Source organism: Osmerus mordax, chromosome 20 (genome assembly GCF_038355195.1).
Source record: "Osmerus mordax isolate fOsmMor3 chromosome 20, fOsmMor3.pri, whole genome shotgun sequence".
Classification (NCBI taxonomy): Eukaryota; Metazoa; Chordata; class Actinopteri; order Osmeriformes; family Osmeridae; genus Osmerus; species Osmerus mordax.
In genome coordinates, this window is record NC_090069.1 from 7,324,778 (window position 1) to 7,337,797 (window position 13,020).

General features: G+C 39.7%; 1 protein-coding gene across 7 annotated transcripts in view; it reads left to right on the forward strand.

Moving 5' to 3' along the window:
• The first annotated feature begins 1,094 nt into the window (after positions 1 to 1,094).
• Positions 1,095 to 13,020, forward strand: part of ppip5k2 (diphosphoinositol pentakisphosphate kinase 2) — a 109,407-nt gene continuing 97,481 nt past the window's right edge. For all 7 annotated transcript variants that reach the window (XM_067258731.1, XM_067258734.1, XM_067258735.1 and 4 more), the window contains exon 1: positions 1,095 to 1,212. The gene's annotated coding sequence lies outside the window, so the exon portion shown is untranslated. The remainder of the gene's footprint in view (positions 1,213 to 13,020) is intronic.

The following is a 13,020-nucleotide window of genomic DNA, read 5'->3' on the forward strand; positions in this document are numbered from 1 at the left end:
TCTCGCTTGCCTCACTGCGCCACTGAGCTCTTTTCATAGAAATGAATGGGGACAGCATCTTGGAAGACAAAAGTAGCTGCCTCTAGTAATATAACTCTATGGCCTGAAGGATTTAATTTGTTGTGTCTATTCCAATATGTAATGATGGTATTCAATGAATCAAGTCTGTGTTCTACAAAGAGTGGTCTGGAGTCGCAGAGGTCCAATAATATCAGCTTTAATGCAGCAGTTGGACATCAACAAGTACAGAGCTCTGGGGTTGTCTACGTTTTCCTACCCGCAACAGTTTGGGTTGGTTCACAAAGTCCAACTAACTATCTGTCCCTGCCCCAGCATATATTGTACAGTGAAGTAAAACAAAAAACACAAGAAGAGGGTTGAGCTGTGCAGCAGTTGTTCTTGCCTACGCGTCCCACCTGCTCGGTTGCCGTCTCCACCCGGTTTCAAGGTTGTTTCTGAAAATGAAGAGATAGAGACACAAAATACAGCCTTTTTTCCACACTCTGTGGTCGAAACTCGTCTGGATTGTTCCCCTTTCTCCGCCCGCACCCCTGACTCCCCCCGCCCTGTGTGAGACACAATGTTTAAGCCTGAGCACACTTCTAAGTTCATAAGACAGAACTTTAATAAGCACAATGCATAACTTTAATAAGCACAATATATTCTTTAGGCCTCACTGCGCCACTGAGCACTTTTCATAGAAATGAATGGAACGCCATCTTGGAAGAAATATATAGCTGTGTCTATTAATATATAAGTCTATGAATTCTCCCCATATTAGACATTCTCTGCTAAAACTCTGCATTCACCTGTCTGACACGCCCCCAGGCGTGGTGCACTGTGGGAAGGCAAGCGAAACAATTCGCGTTGCTGTTGTGGACGCGAATCGAGCTGAATCGAGCTCACAGAAGGCATGACAGCCTTCTGTCTCCTCATTATTAATCCAATTTTACTATCCAATTTACATTCTCAAAGTAGCCCAAATTAAATATCATGTGCAACAGCATCGTCTTCACTTCATCGTCATGTGCAGCCCATCTATTTAGTAGGACATTTCTTTCCCGCCCCTTTTAGTGACGACTCTAGACCAATGACGTTATCAGGTTGCTGGTGTAGATTATTTTATTGCTAGCGAACCCCCCTGCTGTAGGAAAACTGTACATTTAAGGACCGTTGGGACTAATTGCCTGATCATAAACAGCATACCTGAAGGTTGGTCATACTCATGTGTGCTTATTTGCTAAAATAATCATGTAATGTTTACATTGAAAAGGATATTATCGAGGCTGTTGGTGTCATCCAGTTCTTCCTGGCTAACGACGTTAGCAATGCTACTTGGACTAGCTAGTAGTAGCAGTAGTAAGCCTGATAGTTCGGTTTCATGTTTTGAAGTCAGACTCACAAACATGCCCAGGTACTGTACTGTCATGCGACTAACCAGATGTACAGTGAATTTAGTCATATTGAGGGAATTTCCATATCAATATATCAATGTTATATGTGGTACAACTAGTGTATCTTATTACAGAAGGAAGCTTCCGAATGTACAAAAAAATACTACATTAGAGCTACAAAGATTTGTGAAATTCAAGTTTGAAACGTTCGCTAGCCACTAGCATTAGCATGTCTCACGAAATTCACCCAAGACAGTTCTCTTGTCTCCACCTGTGTAAACGAATGTAAAGGAAGACAATTACTTAGTAAGCTAGCTATGATGGTAAACAACTGGACAGAATTAACTGATGCCCAAATACAGAAAAATCCCAGTGACATTTTTATCCTTCCTAAATGTAACTTTTTGACATCAACTAACACCCGAAAGTTCACCTAGAACTAATCTCTCCTCTTTATACTTGTCCTTGAATAGGGACACCCACCCTGTTCCTGAAGCTGGACATACACTCCTTTCCATCATACCCTATTTTTGATTTGTGATATAGGCAACCCTCTACGGACACAATTACATTTACATTTAGTCATTTAGCAGACGCTCTTATCCAGAGCGACTTACAGTAAGTACAGGGACATTCCCCCCCGAGGCAAGTAGGGTGAAGTGCCTTGCCCAAGGACACAACGTCAGTTGGCATGACCAGGAATCGAACTGGCAACTTTGTATTTTACTCGCCAGACTTTTTACATGAAATGCATCAGTTTCCTTTAGGATTTTTTTTTGCAGTGGGAGCAGGTCTGTCTGAACAACAACCCCCCCCCCCACACACACACACACACACACACAGCCCCGCCGCCAAATGTTTTACGTATGAAACGGAACTGACACTTCGCTGCAACACAAACAAATATATTTATTCACACACAATGCCGCCATCTTCTTCTCCTCCACTCTCCTCTCTTTCTGCCCTGATGTTACATTGTGCTCTTCTGCTTCACTCTGTAGTTGCACTTCATTCTGGTCTTGTGCTTCACTCTGGTCTCCTCTATCCACCACCTGCACTACTGCCTGTCTGCTTCTGTCACCTGTCTAATGTTTCATCAGGCAACCAGTAATACAATTGTAAAATGTTGTAGAAGCCACCACTACTGTTTCCTCCAGAATTTATTTTTAAAGCACTGTGGGCTTCTGAGCGAAAAAAAACCTCAATGCAACTTAGCTAGGTAATGTGAACTTAGGCTACCTGATTATCGTCATCATCAGGCGTCTTCCTTTTCTTATAGAAATATTTTAACAAACTCATCTGAAGAATAATTAATGAATAATAGCGTTATGATTCGGAAAAGAAGTTCACTATATTTCGGAGCAGGTTAATGTAATAGTCTACTGTCTAATTGCTAAGGTAATATTGCACATATTTTCATCCTATTTCCCCTAAAGCAATAAGGTTAGGCTACTTAAAGACACCCCTTCCACTCATAAAGTATGTTCTAAATGGCATAAATGCTGCCAATTAGGGCTGTCAAAGAATATTCTATATTCGAATATATATTCGAATAGTGGTTAAAAACAGAAATTAGCATGTGAAAATTTATATTCGAATGTAAAAACAAAGTTTAAAAAAAACGCGGCAGCAGCGGCGCGTCTGTCTGCTTTGCAGGTGGGCGCGCGCCTCAGCATCACTGCTGACAGTTGACTTGCGTGGAAGATGGCAGAAAGTGCAGAACCCAGCTTGACCGCAGCAGAGAAAATGATTGTAACCCCAAAAAATCTAAAGCGTGATATCTGGAAATATTTCGGATTTTGGTCAGTTGATGGTAAACTTGTTGAGCCTACAGCTAAAGTAGTGTGTAAGCTATGTAAGCTAGAGTTAGCTTACCATTCAACAACTAGCAAGTTTAGGCTACATCTCCATGTTTACCACAGCACAGCTCGCTCGGAGTGTTCAATGTCGGTTCTATACTGTAAAACTTACAATTAATGTTAATTAGGGCTGCAGCTAACGATTATTTTAATAATCGATTAATCTATCGATTCTTTTTTCGATTAATTGATGAAACGGATAAAAAAACAAAAACAAAAAAGCATTAATTTACAACCCTTTATTCAAAAACAGAACTGACAGTGCAAATTCACAGCGCAAAAAATCTTCAGAATGTGCACAAACAGGCACACAAGTTTGATATTAATATTAGTGTGGATGTAATGCTATTTTCCAAGATGAGCAATTAATTTGAGTTTTGTTTAAAACTTTATTGAAAATTGAAAGGTTGTGGAAGTAACCAAGACTTTATTAGAATAATCTGGTGTATATTTAAGATTTTTTGACACAATTTTGAAAGAAGTTAAGATTTGCGAGGATTAAGCTATTTTCAAAGATTCGTGATTTTCTATCATTTTATTTGAAACTTAATTGAAAAAGTAAAGGCTGTGGAAGTATACCAGACATTGTTAAGATACTCTGGTGTCTGTTTGAGGTTTTATATTCCTAAAAATATTATTATATTATTATTATATTATTTCAAAATGGTATGGGTTGTTTTCACCCGGTCCCTAACGTGATGCTGCAAAGTAGCGTCTTCCGAATGTGAGACGAATGTCGAATATGAAACTAACTTCACCTCGGTCAATTAACACACTGTTTCGATGTATTTAGAGGAGAGTCAGGTGGCTGAGCGGTTAGGGAGTCGGGCTAGTAATCCGAAGGTTGCAGTTCGATTCCCTGTCATGCCAACTGACGTTGTGTCCTTGGGCAAGGCACTTCACCCTACTTGCCTCGGGGGAATGTCCCTGTACTTACTGTAAGTCGCTCTGGATAAGAGCGTCTGCTAAATGACTAAATGTAAATGTAAATGTAAATTTATTGTGAAATGCTCCCACACCTAGGATGACTTGGGTCGTACTGATTTCTCTGCCTCCGCCATGTGTTTCAGAACAACGTTACTCAACAACGTCTGTCCGATGGCCTTTCCTCTACCTCCGCTCCGCGCTCAACTAAACTTTAAAAAAAATACTCAAACATCTCCTCGACATATTGAGTGGCGTAATAATCGCGCAACACAACAAATCGATAATGAAATTCGTTGCCAACGCTTTTAATAATCGATTTTAATTGATTTAATCAATTCGTTGTTGCAGCCCTAATGTTAATAATATGTTTCAATCACTGAATGAAGCATGCCATATTTGTGACAAGAATCACGACCTTAAATTACTTGCACAAAACTCTTGATCATAACTCAGCATTTGTTTATTGTTGTCGTTCATTTTAAACCGCTATGCGCAGAGAGCGTGACGGTGCGGGAGAGAGAAAGAAAGAGTGCGTGTGTGCGAGCGAGAGGCCAAGGTCTGTGGTCTTGGCCATTAGTTAATTTACTTCTTTTTGTGTAGGTAATATGTTGTTAAATATGTTTAAACATAAATAAATTATATTATTATACCTACAGTATACAAGTAGTTGTATCTCGTTGTATTAATTTGTCCTGTTATTGACGTGCCTAATGGGCAACCAGAAATTTGAATATATTCGAATATATGTGTTTTTTTAAAGGGAATATTCGAACGTCATTTTTGAGAAACTTTGACAGCCCTACTGCCAATTAATAATTGACGTAACAACTTATTTTAAATGGTCAGTAGCCTAGCCTATCGATTAAGGTAGGCCACTCTAAAGCACGTGTACACTGTCTGCTTAATTTGATCTTGACATATAGGCTAAGCATTCTGTAGAAAATAATAACAATAAACCCACTATTAATTACATTATATTAATGCAGTGTAACTACTTCAGCATAATAATGCACCTAAAATACAAACGTGAGCAAGGGCGTTCAGCAATCGCTATCGAATCAACAGCCACGTGCAATTTAGCTAGCAGGTGAAGAATACAAACAACGAATATCACCAGTTAACTTAAAGATGCTGTAAAGCAAATTCCATGATTTGCTTATCAGTACATGATATACGTGTGAAATGAGTTGCTGAAAGCATGTGCAAAGTGCGAAAACTTTGTTGCACTGAAATGTGGAGTTAGACCGTTGAACAGTTTCTCACCCGTTTTCAGCTCAGGTTTTATATATGCGGGGCAAAACCCAACCTATCTACGTCACAGCCACCTATCTATGTCAGATCACTGCATGGCTCCTCCTCTCACTTGACGTAGCGTCCATTATCCGGGTCGTAGGTATTTGAGAGAGGCGGCGCCTTCCACGCAGGGGGTTGTCTGCGTACGCCCCCCCCCCCAGTATCAAGCAGAGAAGACTAATTTTCTCACGATTTCAAAGCTTAATTTAACCTTTTCATAATCCTGTTAAATTTGCCTGAAAACGCCTAAACAGCATACCCAAAGTAAATTGGAAGCTGTTCTTGAACCATTTGGAGTACATGCATGTAAATGATCTCTTTTGAAAGCTGACACTCTGAAGTTATGTCCCCTGTTGTCAGGACCCCTGTCAGTCCTACTAGTGTTGAGTAATAGAAGCTTGAACACAAGGAAAGTGAAAATGTCTATTTCCGTCTAGATTTTGTTTTGAAAACAGAGGCCTGAAGAGGCCTAGAGGTGGTAGGTATTAGCTGGAAGACTAAATTGGACCACAGGTTGAAGCCTTACCCAATTCAAATCAAAAGTCAAACATAATACCACAATATATTCATATTTGACACATGTTTTTATAAGAGTACATCCAGGCGTTTTCTAAAAGGGCCTTTTGGAGACTCCAAAATGACCCTTTGTAACCAAGGTCAAATACTCAGGATAAAAGGTATTATTTTTCATAATTGTTATCTCTAATGAAAGGTGGTACTTAGAACTATCATATATAATAGCTAAATCCCTAATTAGTATTACTGAAACACAAAAATTGAAGCATGAACACATTGGAGTGCTTTATCTGATTCCCAGGATTGGCGCACAAAGAAAACTGATTCTTTCAACCATATTGCGCAATCGACTTTTATTTTGAAGGCTCCACAGACACATACAAATGAGGTATTGGCATTTTCAGCTAGCTTTCAGCTACAAGGCTAACGAGCTCATTTCAGAGCCAGTCGAAGCCAGTTCGAGAAATTTGTTTAGAAAGAGTGTGGGGGGGGGGGGCGGGGGGGGGCAGGACGCACAGACCTAATTGGCTTTAGAGGGCTGTCAACGGGGCATGGAAGCTCCTATTGGGTCAAACAAGGTGTCAATCAAAAGGGGAGGGTTCAACGGACATTTTGATGCCTCCATATCGTAAATTCTCCGTTGCTAACCGGAGAAAGAACACTTTTATGTGAACAAGTTGTTTCTTCCGTCGGCTAACTTGCATAATGAAACAAAGGATAATGGCTATTCATGAACGTAAAACATTGTATTTGGACGAATTACTTTACATGGTTAGATACTTTGAACCCTTGGGAATGTACGCAGATCAAGTTTTGATGTGTTGTTTGCATACCTGGACGACACAGAACCTTTGAGGGTAAGTAGAGACGTTTGGCTTTGTAAACAACACCAAAGTGGTGACTGGACAAAGACGTTGACTAAACTTGTTGTTGTGACTCGATCTTGAAATGGTTTACATATCTACAAGCACAAGACTCGTAGCTTTCCAATGATGTATAACATGTGTAGTAGTCAATTTTTTTTATTTATTAACATTTAGTGCGTAGTAACAGGGGGGGGTAGGGGGCAGTGTTTTTGGGCGGGCCCGGACGAAAAACAGGTTAAAGGCCATATGTCAGGTTTATTTTTCCAACGAATTTGCGCTATTTGGTTGTTGGTAATAAACATTTAAACTTATCCATTGTATTTGATGTTGTTGGGTGTCACAAAACGGAATATAATACAAAAAAGTAGCTACTCTTTGCAATGCTTCTTCTTTGCCCCACAATGTATTGCATGACGTCAAGTTGGGGAGACAACAGACCAAAGCCCGCTTTGAGACCATTGAAATCGATTAGAAATAAACACTAGGCTAGTACTAGAGAATGTCTAATATGGGCTCTGCTGGTTCCATCAAAACGTGGGACATCTAATCGGAAATGTGTTTACAACGTAAGGGAAAATAGTTAATTAGGGATGGTCTTGGGGGGACTTTACAGGTGGGACTGGCAAGTTAGCCCATAGCTAGCCCATAGCTAGCATGATGTTTTCTATTTCTAGATCTAAACTCCTCAAAAAAAGTTCGGAAACGTTATTTCGGTTGATTATTCCTCCCCTCAAACAAAATAAAATAAAATGCCATGTTACTTGCACTGGCCAGCTTGCAAATACTGAGGATATTCTACTGAAGTTGAGTTAGCCAATGTCGTTAGCGATGCTAGCTAATGTTAGTTTGCTAGCTGTATATAACATTTCACTGGGTCTTGCAGCTGTTTGATTGACTGAAATAATTATGAAATGTTATGATCTACTAGCCATATGCCTACTTTAGCAAGTCACAGTATTTCCAAGCCCTGATGGTGTAACTGAGAAGACACAGTAAATAATTCCTCTTTCAAGTAATAAGCCCCCGTTCAAGTGTTGAGCATTAAATTAGCTGCACGGTCTGTAGAGATATTGGGACAAAGCTGCAGTACAGTACATAACAGAAAGTGTTTCATTCTGCAGAAATTGTGTAAATGTTTAATGTAACAAATATTTTATTTTATAACACCTTAATTGTGCATGGAAAAGTGAAACGTAAATGTAGGCTACTTGTCCAAAGGACAAGTGCCTCAAAAAGTTCATGTCAGGCCCTGAATGATCACTGTCACTAGATGTAAAGAAAACGTTGACTTTCACTCGGTGCTATTCACTGACAGTAAAAAAAAAAAAAAAAAAAGTATATGTGCACTGCTAGCTCCAGAGCTTGTTGCTGTGTTGCTAAATGATAGCAACTCACCAGGACACTTCACTAACTCTCCACTCATTGTCCTCGGACCATCAATTTAATTGGCTTTGATGGCCATCAGGTCTCGGCAATTCCTCATTTGCCCTCTCATGTCTACTCGGTTCAAAATTATACGGCTGTGGGCCATCATACACATTAGTGTTTTTTGCCATCTCTTCTTCATCCCAGTCAGTCGCCATAGTTCTAGTACTAGGCTGACGCTACTCTCCTTCACGACTCCCCAACGTGACGTCATCGCCGAATTGCGCTAATATGCTAATGCTAACAACAAAAACTGGTCTTTAACACCATTTGGAGACACCATATGGAGATATTTTAAATGATATATCTTGAGTGCTTCATGTACCCATTAATAGACAGTAGTGTTTAACCTGCCATATGGCCTTTAACATACTTGTCTGTTTTTTTTCCATTCGAATTTGGATGGGTAGTTAACTACGCATTCTGCTGTGGTGTGATTAACTTAAAACTCATTTTCAGTTTTACAGCATATTTAATTTAAATTAGCAAGAACTATAGACCAGGGGTCCCCAAACTACGGCCCGCCAACGCATTTGGACTGGCCCTCTGAACAATGCCAGAATATTTTTTTTATTTGTATTTTTTTTATTTTACACTGATTAATATAAGTAAGTAAATGTTTTGATTTCAATAGCAATGAATATGAAAAACGTCATTACAATAGTAATAATGTTATTTTAGTAGGCTATATCTCCCTTGATATGTACGGTGCATAACAAAATAATAAACTAATCTAGCATAATAAATACATTTAAAATCATAATAAAATCTCCACAATAATACTGGTAGTCACTCCGGCCCAGGACTGTAATCATAATCCCCCCAAATATTCAAATCTGGTCAAAATGTCCCCCCCAATATATTGATATAAAAATATAAATAAAATATTAATGTGCTACACTACGACAGTCAACCAAATATAATAATACATACATTTCTTTTTAACGTTCTCAGGGCGGGACCCTTGGACTCAGATTTCGTCCCCCCCAATGTTGACCTCATGGCTACGGCCTTGCTCCAGCCCATGTCATTTTCTGTTACAGACCGACCCGGCCCCACGTTAAAGAAAGGAAAAATTATCTGGCCATCGCTAGGGGTGGAACGGTACATGTATTCCAAACGGTACAGGCGTCACGGTTCAGTGTATGAAATTACACGTAGAATACACAGTATAAAAAGAATTAATGTAATACGGAACTACTGTTATATACTCGTGTTCTTTAGGGACACCTAATCTGTTTCCCCGCTTTAGCTCTGAAGCTCTGATTGGCGCCGCCATGAGTCAGAGATAGCTAGCAGCACTAAGGACGAGTATGGCGAGTGGTGGCGACCCACGAGAGATGGAGGACCTGCCGGCCTCTTTACGATCGCAAGTTTGGGAAAACTTCGGTTTCCCATTCAGTTACTGTAGTACAGGCGAGAGAGTGGTGGATAAGACAAGCACTGTGTGTCTGCGTTGTTCAGCAGTTGTGGGGTATGTGAGTGGAAATACATCTAACATGCTAACATGTATAACGCATCTGGTGTGTGCTAAATGACAAAACATATCCGACACCATCACCCAGGTGTGCCAATCACTGGAACAAGACAAAAAAACTGTCCAACTTCTCCTCCCTACAGTGCTTTAGACAGCCTTTAGACAGCCTTTAGATACACATACAAATAGGGCCCAAAAAATCACTGACGCAATCGGAATTTACATGTCATCTTCAATGCACCCGTATTCACTCGTAGAGGAACCTGGTTTGTTTTGCTTTTCCCTCCGTTGTACCCAGCTCGTACCGAACCGTGATGTATGAACGTAAGTCGCTCTGGATAAGAGTGTCTGCTAAATGACTAAATGTAAATGAACCGCGGTATGAACCGAACCGTGACTTCAGTGTACCATTCTAGCCCTTGGAGACAAAAGTTTGGGGACCCCTGCTATAGTCTCTTTTTTCTTCCTCTCCCTTTTCCGCTGAGTGGCGTGGGTGCCCGCTCGCGGTGTGAAGATGTCTGTGCTATTCTCCGACATGCAGTCTAACAATCACTGCTGATAGACAGCCTTTTGTAAAGCCCTATTTCTGATACCCTGGCGGCAGAAATTGCCAAATCAACATAGAGGAAACACTGTGCATGAACATACAACTGAAAAAAAAAGTACATTATCTGTCTGAATTATTCTTTGTTGCATATGGATTTAATCTACCATTTTTTAGCAAATGGCTTTCTCATGTCACTTGACTTCATCCACCTCTCCACAGCTGATGATGGATCATACTGCTGAAGCTCTTGGCCTTCTGTTGAAATGAAAATCAGTTCTGAAAGGCGTGAGGATGTGAGGCTGCTGCGGACAGAGCGAGACTTTGGCAATAACTAATTGTACGTCTGTTGTCATAGCAGCCAATCATGTTAACTCGCAGTCAAGCGATGGTGCGTCATTTAAATCTGCGCTAAACTTATTATTTGCCTCTAACTCAGTTAGAGGCAAATAATAGTTCTCTTTCAATTAAAGAGAATTTTTAGTCGCCTAGCTTGAAATTTGGTCGCATATGCGAGTGATTTACTTGCATTGTAGAGGGTTGGATATAGGCCCAATGTAATCCAACCCAAGAAGCATTGTAATAAGGTGATAGCAGTGGTGGGTCCTCCAACCTCAAAATATTGTTCCTAATGGTTGCAATCACAGTCCTGCTAGGAAAGACATATGGTGCCAGTGACCATTGCAATAATTATTGCTAATAATGCCAGGAATCTTTGTGTGTGTTTATAAGTCCATCTAATGGCAATTAAGTATGCATAAGCCACTTTATCTCAGTATCCAATTGCACTATGTTGACCATTCACGCTGCTCATTCTATTCTTATTTTTATATATATTTAATTTTATATTTTAATTGTTGTATTCTTATATTGTTTAGTTCTTAGAAATATTTAAACTTTTCTACTTTTACTTAATTTAAGATCTGTATATGTTTAGTGTTTTGCACCTCCCTGCCACAGTAAATTCCGTGTTTGTATAACATACATGGAGAATAAACCGAATTCTGATTCTGTATGTTTGTAGAATGGGTTTTTAGGGCAGCGAGTTTCCCAAGATTATCTCAAGAACCGGGCACTCAGCAAAGTTCATATTTTGCAGGTGTCCTTTTTATAGTGTGCAGTGACGTTGTTTGGATAAGCATTTAGACATTTCCCGAAAAGAATTAGCTGCCAGTTTTTCTCTCTTCGCTCTCTCGGCCATGTTGAGTTGACTGAGCTGCACTAAGATGGCTCTTGTGAAACTGTATGGACATAGCGAGCCAAAAACAGACATCCGACAGAAACAATATTATTTATGGCAGTGTGATACAGAAAATCCAAGACAATATGAAACTATAAGATAACTATAAACCAAAACCTAAACTATAGCGAGCTGAAAACAGGCATTATGCAGTCAATGCAATGCAGAAAATCCAAGACAATTTTATTGATGAAATACTGGCTAGCTAACTAAAAAAAATACAATATTTAAAGTAAATGGTATATTTCAGTAGATATAGCTGGAAGGTTATTAACTACAATTAGTTTGCAGTGCTGACTGCTAGCATAACATTGAATTAGCTGCTTCCTAGGGTTTACTTTATGGATTAAATGAAATGCAGACCTCTTCACCAGCTAACAGAATGGCAATATACAGTATGTATACCGTATTTATTCGATTAAACGCTGCAGCATTTATTTACATTTACATTTAGTCATTTAGCAGACGCTCTTATCCAGAGCGACTTACAGTAAGTACAGGGACATTCCCCCCGAAGCAAGTAGGGTGAAGTGCCTTGCCCAAGGACACAAGGTCAATTGACACTGCCGGGAATCGAACCAGCAACCTTCGGATTACTAGCCCCATTCGCTCAGCCATCTGACTCCCTATGTTTATTACACAATGTAAATTTTTTGTACAGTGTTTATTCGAGGGCGGCGTTTATAAGAAATACGGTATTCTAGGCTAGCTGCACTAGCATGCTAACATGTCTTTAGACAAGCTTGTGTAGCGGGGTTTGCACGGTTAAGATTAGCAATACTTAATTTATAATAAAGTATCTAGTTCTTGGGGGCACCACCTCTTATATGTTTAAGGGACAGAGGAAACCTTATTTAACCTTATTGAATAATAGCCTTCATAATACCCTTCACTTTGTTTTTGTATGAGGTAAATTTGTCGCAATACGACGGTGGGTCACACGGCTGATGGGTCAGAATGACCCGAAGATAACACAAGGGTTAATGAAACCTTACAGTCATAAAGTATGTTCGAAATGGCTGCAAATTAATAATTGACGTAACTTATTGTAAATGGTCAGTAGCCTAGCCTATCGATTATGGGGCCACTCGGAAGCATGTACGCTGTCTGCTTCATTTGATCTTGATAGGCTAAGCATTCTGTAGCTAATAATAACAATATACCCACTATTTATTAATTAAAACTACTTCAGCATAATAATGCACCTAAAATACAAACGTGAGCAAGGGCAGCAATCGCTATCGAATCGACATGTGCAATTTTGCTAGCAGGGGAAGAATAGCCTACAAACAACAAAAATCACCAGTTAACTTAATTTAAATTAGCAAGAACTATAGACTAATACAATAACAGCCTTAAATTAACTGACAACATAAGTTATACGACTTAGCTCTACAGTTCTCAAGGACGCACACACACAATCTCAACTGCGCTGTGAAGCGCATGTCCGTGCAATCCTCCGATACGCTTTCTAACAAT